This window comes from Lepisma saccharinum, chromosome 9 (assembly GCF_977018435.1).
Source record: "Lepisma saccharinum chromosome 9, izLepSacc3.1, whole genome shotgun sequence".
Classification (NCBI taxonomy): Eukaryota; Metazoa; Arthropoda; class Insecta; order Zygentoma; family Lepismatidae; genus Lepisma; species Lepisma saccharinum.
In genome coordinates, this window is record NC_139237.1 from 50,353,444 (window position 1) to 50,366,200 (window position 12,757).

The window sequence follows — 12,757 nt, forward strand, 5'->3', positions numbered from 1 at the left end:
GAGTGTCTATAATTTTCATTCCTCATCCTCATTTTCGCGATTAGCCAAAAGTGGAAGAAATGCGAAGACAAACAAACCAAATCATCAACAATAAACAATCATTGTACTTCCTATAAACACAGTGACGGTTGATGACGTTGTCTGAAGGAAGCCGATGTTGTTCCTAGAAATCTCACGTGACAAGTAAGATTGCAACCTGCTCCAGCACACTTATCTCGAAGAAGATTGACAGATAGATACAGTTCTAAGGTCAGACGCCAGAAGATGTGGCATTTAGTATGATGCGCAAACATCATATTTTGATCCCATCAAAACTGTTTAACCCAGCAGGCCAAATAGCGGAAGTGTATCAAGTGTTTTCGAAAATGTAATCAACGTACAGTCAGCGGCAATAAAAATGAAAAACCTAGATCCTGAAATACAGGCTTCCCTGCAATCCCTTGTATGTGTTGTCAAATTCTTGAATTAGCAACTTTTTAATAGGATTTTCTACTATCCACGTAGAGTTAGGCAACACACATTACATATTTTTGGGAAGCCAGCATTTATTTATTTAATTGGGAAGCCATCATTTATTTATTTAATTGGGAAACCAGCATTTATTTATTTACTTTATTTATTTACCCAGAGTTTCAGACAGAGTCTTATTTGGCCATTTTACACTGAAACAACATAAAGTAGAAACAAAAAATAACAAAAGATAAAAACAATAACAAGGAGGGATAGATTTACATGTTCTTGGTCAGTAATATAAAAAAAATACGTTCTGGAAGGAAAATATCTACATTCAAGGGAAGTTTATTGTAGATTTCTGGGAGCCTGTGAAACAAGGAGAGTTGTAGAAGGGATAGCCTAGTGGTTGGGTTGTGGAAGAGTTACAGGTTGTGCGTTTGCTTTTGGGGTACCATAAGTGTGACTTTACTGATTAGGAGATCTGTTCTGATTTTGCCATTTATTATCTTGTATAAAAATTTCATGTCAGCTAGATCACGACGAAAGGATGGAGTAGCCATGGTGTCTGATTTGGATACATGTCGAAAGGAAGGTATTCTATGGCGAACAATTGCAAGAAAGAAACTGAGAACAGGATCTATTCTGGTGAGATTGGTTTTTGAGGCCATTGCCCAAATTGGGGAACAGTATTCAAGGATGAGCGAGATGAAAGATTTAAAGAATAAAGCAAGAGATTATGGGTTTTGAATTTCGCTAAATCTGTATAGAAGACCGAAAAGGCGCATGGTTTATTTAATTGGAAAGTCAGCATTTATTTATTTAATTGGGAAGCCAGTATTTATTTATTTAATTGGGAAGCCAGTATTTATTTATTTAATTGGGAAGCTAACATTAATTTATTTAATTGGGAAGCCAGCATTTATTTATTTAATTGGAACAGAACAAGCACATGCCCAATTACAGTGTTCAATATGGGAAGCCACCATTACATAAACAAGAACATAATTAAGATAATTAACAAGAAATATGAATGACGTAATATACAATTCACATTTAATATCAATTGTGAAAAGAATAAAAATGAAACTAAACTATGGGATATAACATTAAAAGCTATGAAAGCTAAAATCTATGAAAGCTAAAATCTATGAATAGAACTAAAGTTAGTTACATCTAAATAGGTCCAAGCTTGGGTTATTTTTAGAAATTGAATTTCAAAACTTGCACATTCTCCTCATGGGTTCAACTTCAGCCATGGATCTTCCAAGGGGGATTTGAAAGAGGTTATTTCTGGCCCTTTACAGGTTGGTAACAAATTTAAATGCGGCAACACATGAGAAGAATGTATTTTACCATTAATAAGTTTTGGAGAAGATAATTAACTGAATCATTTGCCTCATTTTGTGGAGTGACCAAATATTGAATATTTCGCGTAATATGTTACTAGGAGTGAAGTGTAAGGATTTAAGTGTCCCATTTTTATAGCCGGTGACTATACATTTAGAATCAAAGTTTGAAAGGTATTTTGTGCACAATACGCCCACCGCATTGAGAGAGGAAAATAAAAGCAGGGTTTAATGAAGAGAGAAGACGAAAAGGCTCGAGGACTGGTTTGGCAGAGACGAGAGGGACTAAATGATGTGCTGTTTACACTCGAGTTGACGCTATTTCCTCCTCTTGTTAATTGGATCTTCCTTTCCCCACACTGTTTGCGACTTCAAGACAGCATGACGCCATTCTTGGACAGAATCTCTCGGCGACCAATCAGGCGCTTGGACTCCGATCGCTTTGTGGGAAACAGAAAGGGGGGCTTCGGAAGGAGAGGCTTTTATGTCGCACCAGTCTTGCAAACCCCTTCCTCTTCCTTTCAGACGCAAGGCTCTTTCTTAAAGTTGCCAACACATTGTGGGCCCCAAGTTTAATTACGAAGAGATTCTCGACAAATACGAGACACGTTGGTGGTTTTTCTTTTTTGTGATCTGGGTGAGAATGAAGAAATTCTACCTTTCATCTCTTCAAGCTTAGGAAACAGAGCATTAGACTCCTTGTTGTCGCTACCTACGTTCATTTTTGACATATGGATAGAAGGGTAGTCGGTTTATGCGTCATACTTTTCGCAAGATGGACACCTTTGTCGCGCGTCACACTTCCTGCAAGACCGGCATCTGCGAATTCTGCCATGAGCATGTGGTTAGTCACCAGTGCGTCACGTTGTTAGTTGTTGCGTCACGCTTCCTTTAAAGTGGACACGTGCGACTTCTGACATTGGGTCACGACGCACACATGCGTCGTCACCGATCTCGAGATGCCCATGTGCCTAGTCAGCAGTGCGTCCAATTGTCTACAAGACTACAACGTGGTTAGTTGTTGCGTCACACTTCATGCAATATGGTTATCCCCGAATTACTGGACACTAACCTTTGCGTCACAAATTCTGTAAGACGCACATCTGCGTCGTCGATAATTGGCGATTCGACACAAAATTAAACATATTCTAGGAGCCCGAGTGCGATAACACTTGGGATATATTTCAAGGTATCAGGATACAGTTTCGACCTTAACTAAAATCGGTCAATATTAAAATTTGACAGGTATAGAATATTGTATCTCTGTTGTGAAATAACAGTGGGCAAGCTTATTCTAGAAAACAATTCTAAATTTATAGCAAGGACTATAATATTTCACAATATAGCACAATAAATGTCATATCTAAACATATCAGACAGCTGATATGTTACATCATTAATAATATAATAGAGCCGTTGTATTGAATTACTGCACGATCTAAATAAAATTTGCACCAAGAAAGTTTGCAACGGTTTCTGTAATTGTTAAAATGTTCATATACGCAGCTGTATAAAGCGTAATGGTCAAATGTGTATGATAATAATATTGCAATACAAGATATCTGAACTTTCAATTCATTTGCTGATTAATTAATATATTGTATATTTTTCCAGGGGTGGACATTTTCCCAGCCTATCCCATGTAACGGCTCAGGACTTTACCCAACCTCGAGTAAAATGGGCCGGAGCGTGGTGCTGATCAAATCACCACCATAAACGGCCGATATCGGGAATGTATAAAGGTCTACCTCCTTACCCCGCCTTTCAACATAACATGTTACGTATTTTATGAGAATTGATGAAATCCTTGTAACTTTTGTTGTTTAATAAAAGCATTGAACACATCTAATGTAATTCACTGGCGAGTTAAAAAAAACATTAAGGTTAGGATAAAATGAACGAAAGATGACGCCAGGATTTCTTTCACTAAGATAAGAGTTAATTTGCTAGTTTCATTGCACGTTCTGCTAATCTGTTGTCGATTAAATGTTCACATAATAAAAGCTAATTTGTTTCATTGAAGAAAATACATTTGGTTAAGCTTTTCTGTGAATAAAATGAAAGGTGACATTTACTATGCCAGGTATTTTTTTTTTTTTTTTGCCAAATCATGTGATAAGTCCAGAAATGTGTACGATTCCCAAATAAAAATGTTGGTTCTTTAATTTGTTTCGTGCGCATTTAGACATACATTTCGCTACCAGAAACTATTTCTTGGTTATTTCAAACTAACTTTTCCTCCGTTTAAGTCTAAATCTGACTTAGAATAAAATACATGTGTTTCTTTCGTTCTCTCAATTCACTAATAATTAGAAATCATTATTATTAGGAAATGAATTTTAAAGTACAGCACCTTTCCAAAACTCTAGCTGTTTTGGACCGATCCTTTGAGTTATGTATATTAGGACATGAAATCAAGAAAAATGATCACACTTTGTTGCCCTTTTTGCACGTTTTCGTGAGATCAGCAGATTTATCCTCTTTTTACCCCCTGTTTGATGCTTCAGCACCCTTTTCCCTTACTTTTCTTTCATGTTTTGTTAAAAAATTGGACAAAAAGTAAAATATTTTCACTCTTCTTGAGCAGCTATATATGATCCTATTATCTCGGTTTGTAGAGCAGAACTAGAGCTATAAAATGAAATAATATAATCATTGCAGCCCCAATAGTTCACAAGATAATGTAGCAAAACCCGCGAGACAAAACACAAACTTCAACAAATCTATTCGGCAGAGCCACAGTTCTCTATGCGGTCCGCGCGCATCATAGGCTATACACAAGGCGCAGAAAAAGAAGAGCATTGAAAAAAGGCATTCGATTAGCACATTTTTTGGTACCATTTTGAAAACATTTTCAGAAACTTTTTCTTTCCCCTTTCCCGAGCATACTTTTGCACCTTAAAATCCTTTCTCTAATCATTATTATCACGAGACTGGAAGGGGACGTAATACAACTATAATAACAATACAAATACACGTATGCATCTTGAACGAGCGTGACGTGTGTACAGAACTTTAAATCCATCAGTATGCATAACACGGTAAATAATTTTGGCTCACATTTCGAAAGGGAGTGAAAAAAAGTGGAAAGTACACGAAAACTCATGATGCCAGTAACTGATGCATCCATTTGTACGTTATGGCGTTCGTATTATTGCAAAAACAAGTATATATGGCTACATGTCAATTAAAACTTACTTGAAAAACCATGGCAATTACGTTATAATGTTTGTTCTTTTGGTGATGTTTTTTTGTTGACGAATTGCGGAGTACGTGCGGAGGGTTGTAATGAAAATGCAAGTGTGGCAAAAAATAATAATTCCTCCACGGTCGTGGCATCCATATTTGACGTGTCATGATTGCAGATGAGAAATGTGTATACGAAGGGCATAACGATATGGTTATAATGTTATCAATTTTTCTTTATTGCTTTTTTTCTTCAAAAGGGAATAAGAAGCTTTGGGTGCCAGTCTGCTGAATCGGGAATATTTCCAGAGTGTAATCAGTTTGCAACTTCTCTGATTTCATTGATTGATTTGGTGTTTAAGTCCACTTTATGCACAGTAAGGCTAATCGCGACTGGACCTACAGTTTAAAGTGTGATCCGAACTACTATGAGCCTCCACCGGGTATCGAACCCGTGACCCCTTGATTACAGGGCGACGACGCTACCACTGCACCATCGTTCTCTGATTTCATCGCGAGGAAACAGGCACGGCATATCTCCAAGGATTTCTAGTTTTAACATCTTCGCCATCTTGAAACACATTGTCTGAATTTGCGCAAATGAATTATGCTTTGTATGGTATCTAGCAGGAGTTATAGTTCTAAAATTACAACAGTTATCGTGGTCACTTCCTTCTCTCTTCCCCTAACCTCATCCCATCTAGGTTGCCAGGATTATAGCAATACTTCATCCACTGCAAGACAGAAGGTAATGTAAACAAACCACGTGACTTTTCTGAGAAACAGTTGCTTTCTGTGCGGTATTTCGATGTTATTTTTGCCCACGAATATATTGGTCGTGACTGTACATCTCTACCACAACTTTAACATAGAAGCTACCTTGATTGGTATGGGTTTACAACATGCATATATAGAAATAATACAAAGTAGGTTTCTTACATTTTTATACTAAAAAGTCATACTTTTTAAATACTATTACAAACATAACAATATATTTAAACTTTTCAAAGTAAAGAGTTCTGAAATTAGGAGTGAAACACCTGTGACAGTATTTTAGAAGAAACACTTCAGGTGCCTAACCTACTTCGATTATTATGTTTGAAGGTGAATCATCACAATCGTAGGGAAAATAGTGCACTATTGTTACAAAATTAACTTGTAAAAGCAAACTTGTTTCTACCTTTTCTTATTAAGATTTACAATTCACATATTTCAAGGTTAAATATTCAATAATTGTCATGTCATTATTTTAACATCACATATTAAGATCAAAACCACAAAAACAACCAACCAAAAAAATGTTGCTATGTGAATGTGTTGTTTCTGTACTGCATTTGAAAGGTGCCATTGTTACATTTCTGTTTTATTACAATTATGTCAGTTTAGGATCAGTTCTAACTAACTAACTCTCTAGCCTTCTTAAACCCGAAGGTTCATGGCTGCAGCAACACAGGCCTTCCATCGGTCCCTATCTTGAGCAAAATCTATATACTCTTCTCCATCCCTACCGATTTCCTTGAGGTGCCTCCATCTTCGTCTTGGCCTTCCTACAGGTCTCTTACCATCAGGTTTCCCAACAAGAATCCTGTAAATTCCTCTTTCCTATCCCATTCATGCCACATAGCCTGCCCACCTAAGTCTTCTTGATTTAATTATTCTAATAATATCTGGAGATGAATATAAATTCAGTTATAATTTATTTTACTCATTTGTGTCTTTACAGCTTGCATTTGTATGTAATGTATTTATATGAAACTACTGTAATAAGAAAGCAAATGCCCTCCACATTAGTATAAACGTCTATAATATTAATAATAATGCCTACGCGCAAGATTCTTCCGCAGATAACCAATAGGATTTAACAACAATCATGTATAGTTGTTTACACTGACCTCATCCTTACAGCAGATGGAGAATAGGGGCTATGGCTTGTTACACGAAAATTGGTAACTTTAAAGGTGTGCAGCTGTTCTGACAATTTCTCAAGACCACGGTTGGAAACACTGTTCGCGGAAACCGCGATGGTGTGAATAGGGGTATCAAGAAGAAGAGGAAGAGCCTCTTTCCCTGCAACCATTCAATATTTTTCTATAGCCACGTCAGTTCTGAAAGAAAGACGTCAATACACGGAGGAGAAATAGGTGATATAATCTTGAATGACGACGGGCACAGCAGCGTTTGGTATCCTGTATAGCGTGGTTCTACTTAAAAGCATTGCAAACAAGTTTCGCATAATGCGGAGGGGGGAGACAGGAAAGTATCAATAAAGAGGGAAGTGGAAATGCGAGAGTGTTCCTAGGAAGTATGCCTCTTAAAGGAAGGGCTTGGTTTATTTAATTAGAGCCTCTTACTGTGTACCATTCAGTTAACCACGACAGGGAATTGAAATGGGACAAAAAGCCGACCTCAGAGGCAGAGTGGTTAGCACAACGCGCTACTACGCCGGGTCTCGAGTTCGAATCTCAACCTGGGCATGCATATCCTTTGTGGTACATATTTGATATACATACATACCAGGTTGTCATAAGTAAAGAGCCATCTGGAACCCGTTTGAAGCATCGCATTGAGGTGAAATTTGGTAAAAAGGCTATGGAAGCCATGGGGAAGTGAATGCTGACGAAAACAATAGTTCACATTTTCACCACAAGGTGAAAAAACAATGGTGAAATATGGAATATTTGTTCTCGTTGGAAACTAATATTTTAGCAATTAAAAAACTATGTAACGATGGTTGAGGTTTCATGGCATACCGTAAATCTGTACGGAAAATGGTTTGGGAACACAACTAAAAAACTGAAAAATGGAATAATAGGTTTGGAAGACAACTGTGAAGATGGAATAAGAGTTTGGAAAATCAACTATGAATATGAAATATTGGTTCGAGGATGAACAGTGAAAAATTGAATGATGGTTCGGAAAAACAACTGTAGAAATAATATAATATTTCGGGAAAAGAACTGTAAAATCAAATAATGGTCAGGAAAAAACTGTGAAAATGAAATAATGGTTCGGGAAAAGAATTGTGAAAATGAAATAATAGATCTGGAAAACAACTGTGAAATGAAATAATGGTTCGGGGAAACAACTGTGAAATGAAATAATGGTTCGGGAAAACAACTGTGAAATGGAATAATGGTTTGGGAAAACAACTGTGAAATGAAATAATGGTACGGAAAGAGGACTGCAAAAATGAAATCGTTGTTTCTGAAAAAAAAAAAAAAAAAAAACAACATGAGAGTAATATTTGATCAGTAGAAAAATACTGAACCAATCTGTCTACATCCATTCTTGCAGATCCTGATGACTGGATTGGAAGATGTCCAGTACGAGACTAGCAAAAAGGGTCCCTTTGATTAGGAAAACTGAATTTCCTGGAGGAAGTGTTTCACAGAATTTTTCGTTTTTTTTCGGTTTCCCTTCCTTTCATTCATCTCATATTAACTCCCCGGGCGACTGAAAATCCTCCATCCCCAACATCCACCCCACGCCCTACCTCGAGTCTGAATCACTTGCATTGAGAATCCGTCAGGTCTTTTGAGACGAGAAACGCCAGACTTGGCGAGGGTTGTGGATATCGAAGAGAGAGAGAGAAATACACGTTTTGATCCCTCCTCCCCCCTTCCCCATCATCCCTACGTCATCTGCACATGACGCGAGAAATGTGGAGTTTTAGTAACCATCCGGAGAGAACAGAGGTGTGCGTGTGTGTTGGGGGGAAGGGGGGAAGGATGCCACTTGCCGATGTTCGCGAAGTGAATAAATGTACGGAAATCGTTTTGCGAAAAGTCTCTGCATTTTTTCCCATCTCGCTTTCCTCCCGTTTCCTTACAACTTGTACCAACTTTCTCTCTCTCCCTCTCTATCATGCGCCAATCTTTTCGTCAGACCACCGAAGAATTCAATGCGGAGTCTGTCTGCTACACACCACAGCTGGGGATTCTATCAATGTTATGTTCAGAAACAGTTGCTGAAGAAGTAACCTACACTCTGTTCCACATATCTCTGGAGTTAGCGAACGAAAACAAGTCTCAGCGCAAGTACTGAAGCGAGACGACTCCACCATTGAACACGTGAGAGGAGGTGGGATTGCATGGAGGGGGAAAGAGACTGCAGTTTCCAACCTTCCCAGCAGCGTGTTGTGCTTCGCTCTGCCCACTCTATGTGTGCCGCTATTCACGGTCTTGCTCCAGAGACAGACGGAACAGGGTATAGTAACAGTTACTCAGTTACAAATGTAATCTGGGCGAGTGTTACGTATGAGAAAGTAATAGATTACAAGTTTGTTCAAAAGTAGCAGTGTGAAAGTAAGTCTGTAACAGTTAGGCACGTATCTGGAATTTTTTTTTTCGTGGGAGGGTCCCGAACCAAGTGTCTCAATGTTTGGTTTGAGTTGCTGTTTTAAGTCCACTTTATGCACAGTAAGGCTAATCGGGACTGAACCTACAGTTTAAAATGGGATCCGAACAACTTGTGCCTCCACCGGGTATCGAACCCGGGACCCCTCGATTACAAGGTAATGACGCTACCATGCGTCATGGAGGAGGCCCAAGTGTCTCAATGTAATGATAATTATTATTATTAATAGTAAACAATAATAGTAACAATGATAATTCAATAATAAAACATTAATAAAATAACGTTTATAATCAATAGTATAAGAAGATAACAATAATGATATTTAAATAGGTAAATTATTTATTATTATTATTGAATGTGTGTATATGTGTGTGTGTGTGAGAGAGAGAGTCTAGATTTTCTCTATTTTCTTTTTTCTATCACTTCTTCCATTTCCTTTCTATATCTCTTTTCTATCTTATATTCTCATTCTATTTTACTTTGCAGCCTCTTTTCTTTCTCGCTTTCACATTCACTTCTTTTCTCCAACTATTTTTTTCTATTCTCTTTATTTTTCTCATTCTTTCCTTATTTCTGTCTTTCCTGTTTCACACTCCGTTTCTCTTTCACTGGATTCTTAGTCTATACCTGTCTTTTCTCTGCTTGCCTGTCTCTTATTCTCTCTCTCTCTCTCTCTCTCTCTCTCTCTCTCTCTGTGTGTGTCTAGCTCGAATTAATCACCCCGCTGAAATTCTCTTGTAGGCAATTTAAGTGGAAGGTAAGAATTGGCTGAGACTAGGCTGGTCCACCCAGATTGGTCCTCACTTGCAGGGATGAAAATGAACCTTCCTGTACTAGTGGGGAAGGAATAATCCTTTGCACCCTTGATAATTCGCACCGACCCTACAACACGCGCTTTTGAAGAGCCCATCAAACCACGAAAAAAAGCCACTCTAATGATTCCCGCGCAGTGTACAGAATGAATACATTCACCAAAGTTTAATAACGCTCACAGCGGCCGAAGATATTGCGAATACGAGAACGAAAAACAACACCCCGCTTTTTTTTTTTTTTTTTTTTTTTACGACGCCGGCTAAAGCCTGTCTGATTTACATTGGCTAGCGTAAAGCTCGACTGAAAAAAAAAGACAAAGACACAAGAAGAAGGGGGGGGGGGGGTGGAAGAAATAAACAGGCAAAGAAACAACTTTCTTCCTCAAAATTATCGCCATCACAGTTTTCGCTCGCCTTGTGTCGACGTTCCTTCTCAAATGACACCGTCCTGAAAACAGAAGGGGGAGGGGGGTTGTTGTAGGGGAGGAAGGATATAAAGCCGCCTGTATAGCACCAGTGACAGTGTTGTCACACGCAGAGAAATTTCCCTCATTGCAGGGAAATTTTGGATAACATTTTAAATGAAGAGGGAAATTTTGTGACAAATATCAAAATCGAATGGAAATCTGAAGATTTCACATAATACATTCAATCTCTTCGAAGGCTTTAGTCGTGTAAATTATTCCCACCAAAATAATAATTTGAATTAGTGAGAATTAAAACTTTCCCATTACTTGTAAGTTTTCAAAATTATTTGCATAATACATCTGGTATAAACATAACGAGCGTAATTGTTCTCATGAAATTCCCACATTTTGTATATTTTTTGCAAAATGTACAATTTGATATAAATACAGAGTGTCCCAAAATAATGTTTACACTGTTTGAACGTTAATAATGGGAACAATAATAACAGCAAGTATGAACTTTTTTTTGTGTCATATACCTTGAAGTTATAGATGTTCATATCAGCAATACTTTGCAATGCTAGATCGGCAAATCAACAAACAGCAGATATGGTTACTACAGGAAGGGGAGCACAGGTGGTGTCAATCGCCATCGGTCTTCACTTTCCCAGAGGTAGAAATCTAACGGTGTTAAATTGGGAGACGTCGGTGGTTATTTGACACTTCTTACATTGTTCAAAAGAAAAATTGCTCACCCTTGCCACTTTGGGTACACAAATCCCTACCGCCTGGTGGGCTGTGATGCAACTAAAAACAACACACACGCTCTATTGTTGGCAAAAAGTCCAGTCAAGTTATCGTTAATAGTTTCTCTGTTATTAACATTCAAAGAGTGTAAACACTATTTTGGAACACTCTGTATTCTTCATTTTCTATTATTTTTGTACATTCAATCCATTCTAATAGGTTTGCGCTTTGGATTGGTTACTAAAAATAATAGCAATGCTACCATGCTAATTTTTGCTAACATGAAGGGAAATTTTGGATTAAAAAGGGAAATTCTGTACCTGGGAAAGGCATTTTCTGATATCTGATTATGGCAACACTGACCAGTGGTGGTTCTGCTATATCCCGAAAGAAGAGAGAAAAGAACAACGTCTGGAAGGAGTTTGCAGATACTTTCGGCCGTTTGTGTTCCTCTGATGATACCATCAACCTGTCTTCTTGCAGTAATAAAACGGAAAAGCCGCGGCCAGATAGGGACATAGAGACGAAACACTTTCCCGTCAAATCCCAGCTTCTTGGCTATCCTGGGTCTCTCATTTCTTCCATAACGGGGGGTGATCAGGGTGGCATATTTTAAGAACTGAATACATGTTGTACTGATAAGTTCAGGGTGGATGCAGCGTCGGTGCTGTATAAAAGAGAACACATATTGAAGCGTTACTGTACAATGAGCTTAAAATGACTGGTTATGTGGGATATGCCCTAGACAGACAAATTGGAAAGCAGAGATAAATTATACAACGAGAGATGTAGGCATCGAGGGTTTCGGGTTTATTCCCAGTAGGGATGGAAGTTAGTTATGAGTCTCCCGTCGCGATGAGCCAAAAGTGGAAGAGAAGGAACGCCGTGGCGGAGTGGTTAGCACATCGCGCAACGACACCAGTGGTCCCCGGCTGGGCATGGATGTTTGTGAGTATCCCTTAATTAATTTCATCATATCATCACTCATCCTCATCTTCGCGATTAGCCAAAAGTGGCAGAAAAGCGAAGTAAATTGAACCAAATCAATGAACCAATCAACAAGGAAGAAAAGGAACGAAAAAAAATACATTGATATAAAAGTAATATAATACACAGAGATATTTGCTTATTTGGAACTTAAAAAATGAAGGCTTATTAACATTTCGTAAATAGGCCACATCTGAATACTATACCCGGATATCTCAGAAGCAAGGCCGCGCATAGCGGCAGAGAAGGGGAGGAAATCGAGTGGGCAGAGCGAAGTAGTACACGTTGCACGAAGGCTGGTAAGTGCAGTCGCTTTCCCCCCTTCATGCAATCCCGTACCCTCTCATGTGTTCATAGGTGCAGCCGTCTCGCGTCACTATTTGTGCAGAGACTTGTTTTTAATTCGCCTGGTCCAGAGATAATAGGACAGGGGTGTAATCTATAGCTTGTACAAAATATACCA

The 12,757-nt window shown here is 38.3% G+C and overlaps 1 protein-coding gene across 17 annotated transcripts in view; it reads right to left on the minus strand.

Moving 5' to 3' along the window:
• The window catches only part of bru3 (CUGBP Elav-like family member bruno 3), a 725,341-nt gene that overhangs the window by 224,011 nt on the left and 488,573 nt on the right, over positions 1–12,757 (minus strand). The window lies entirely within an intron of this gene.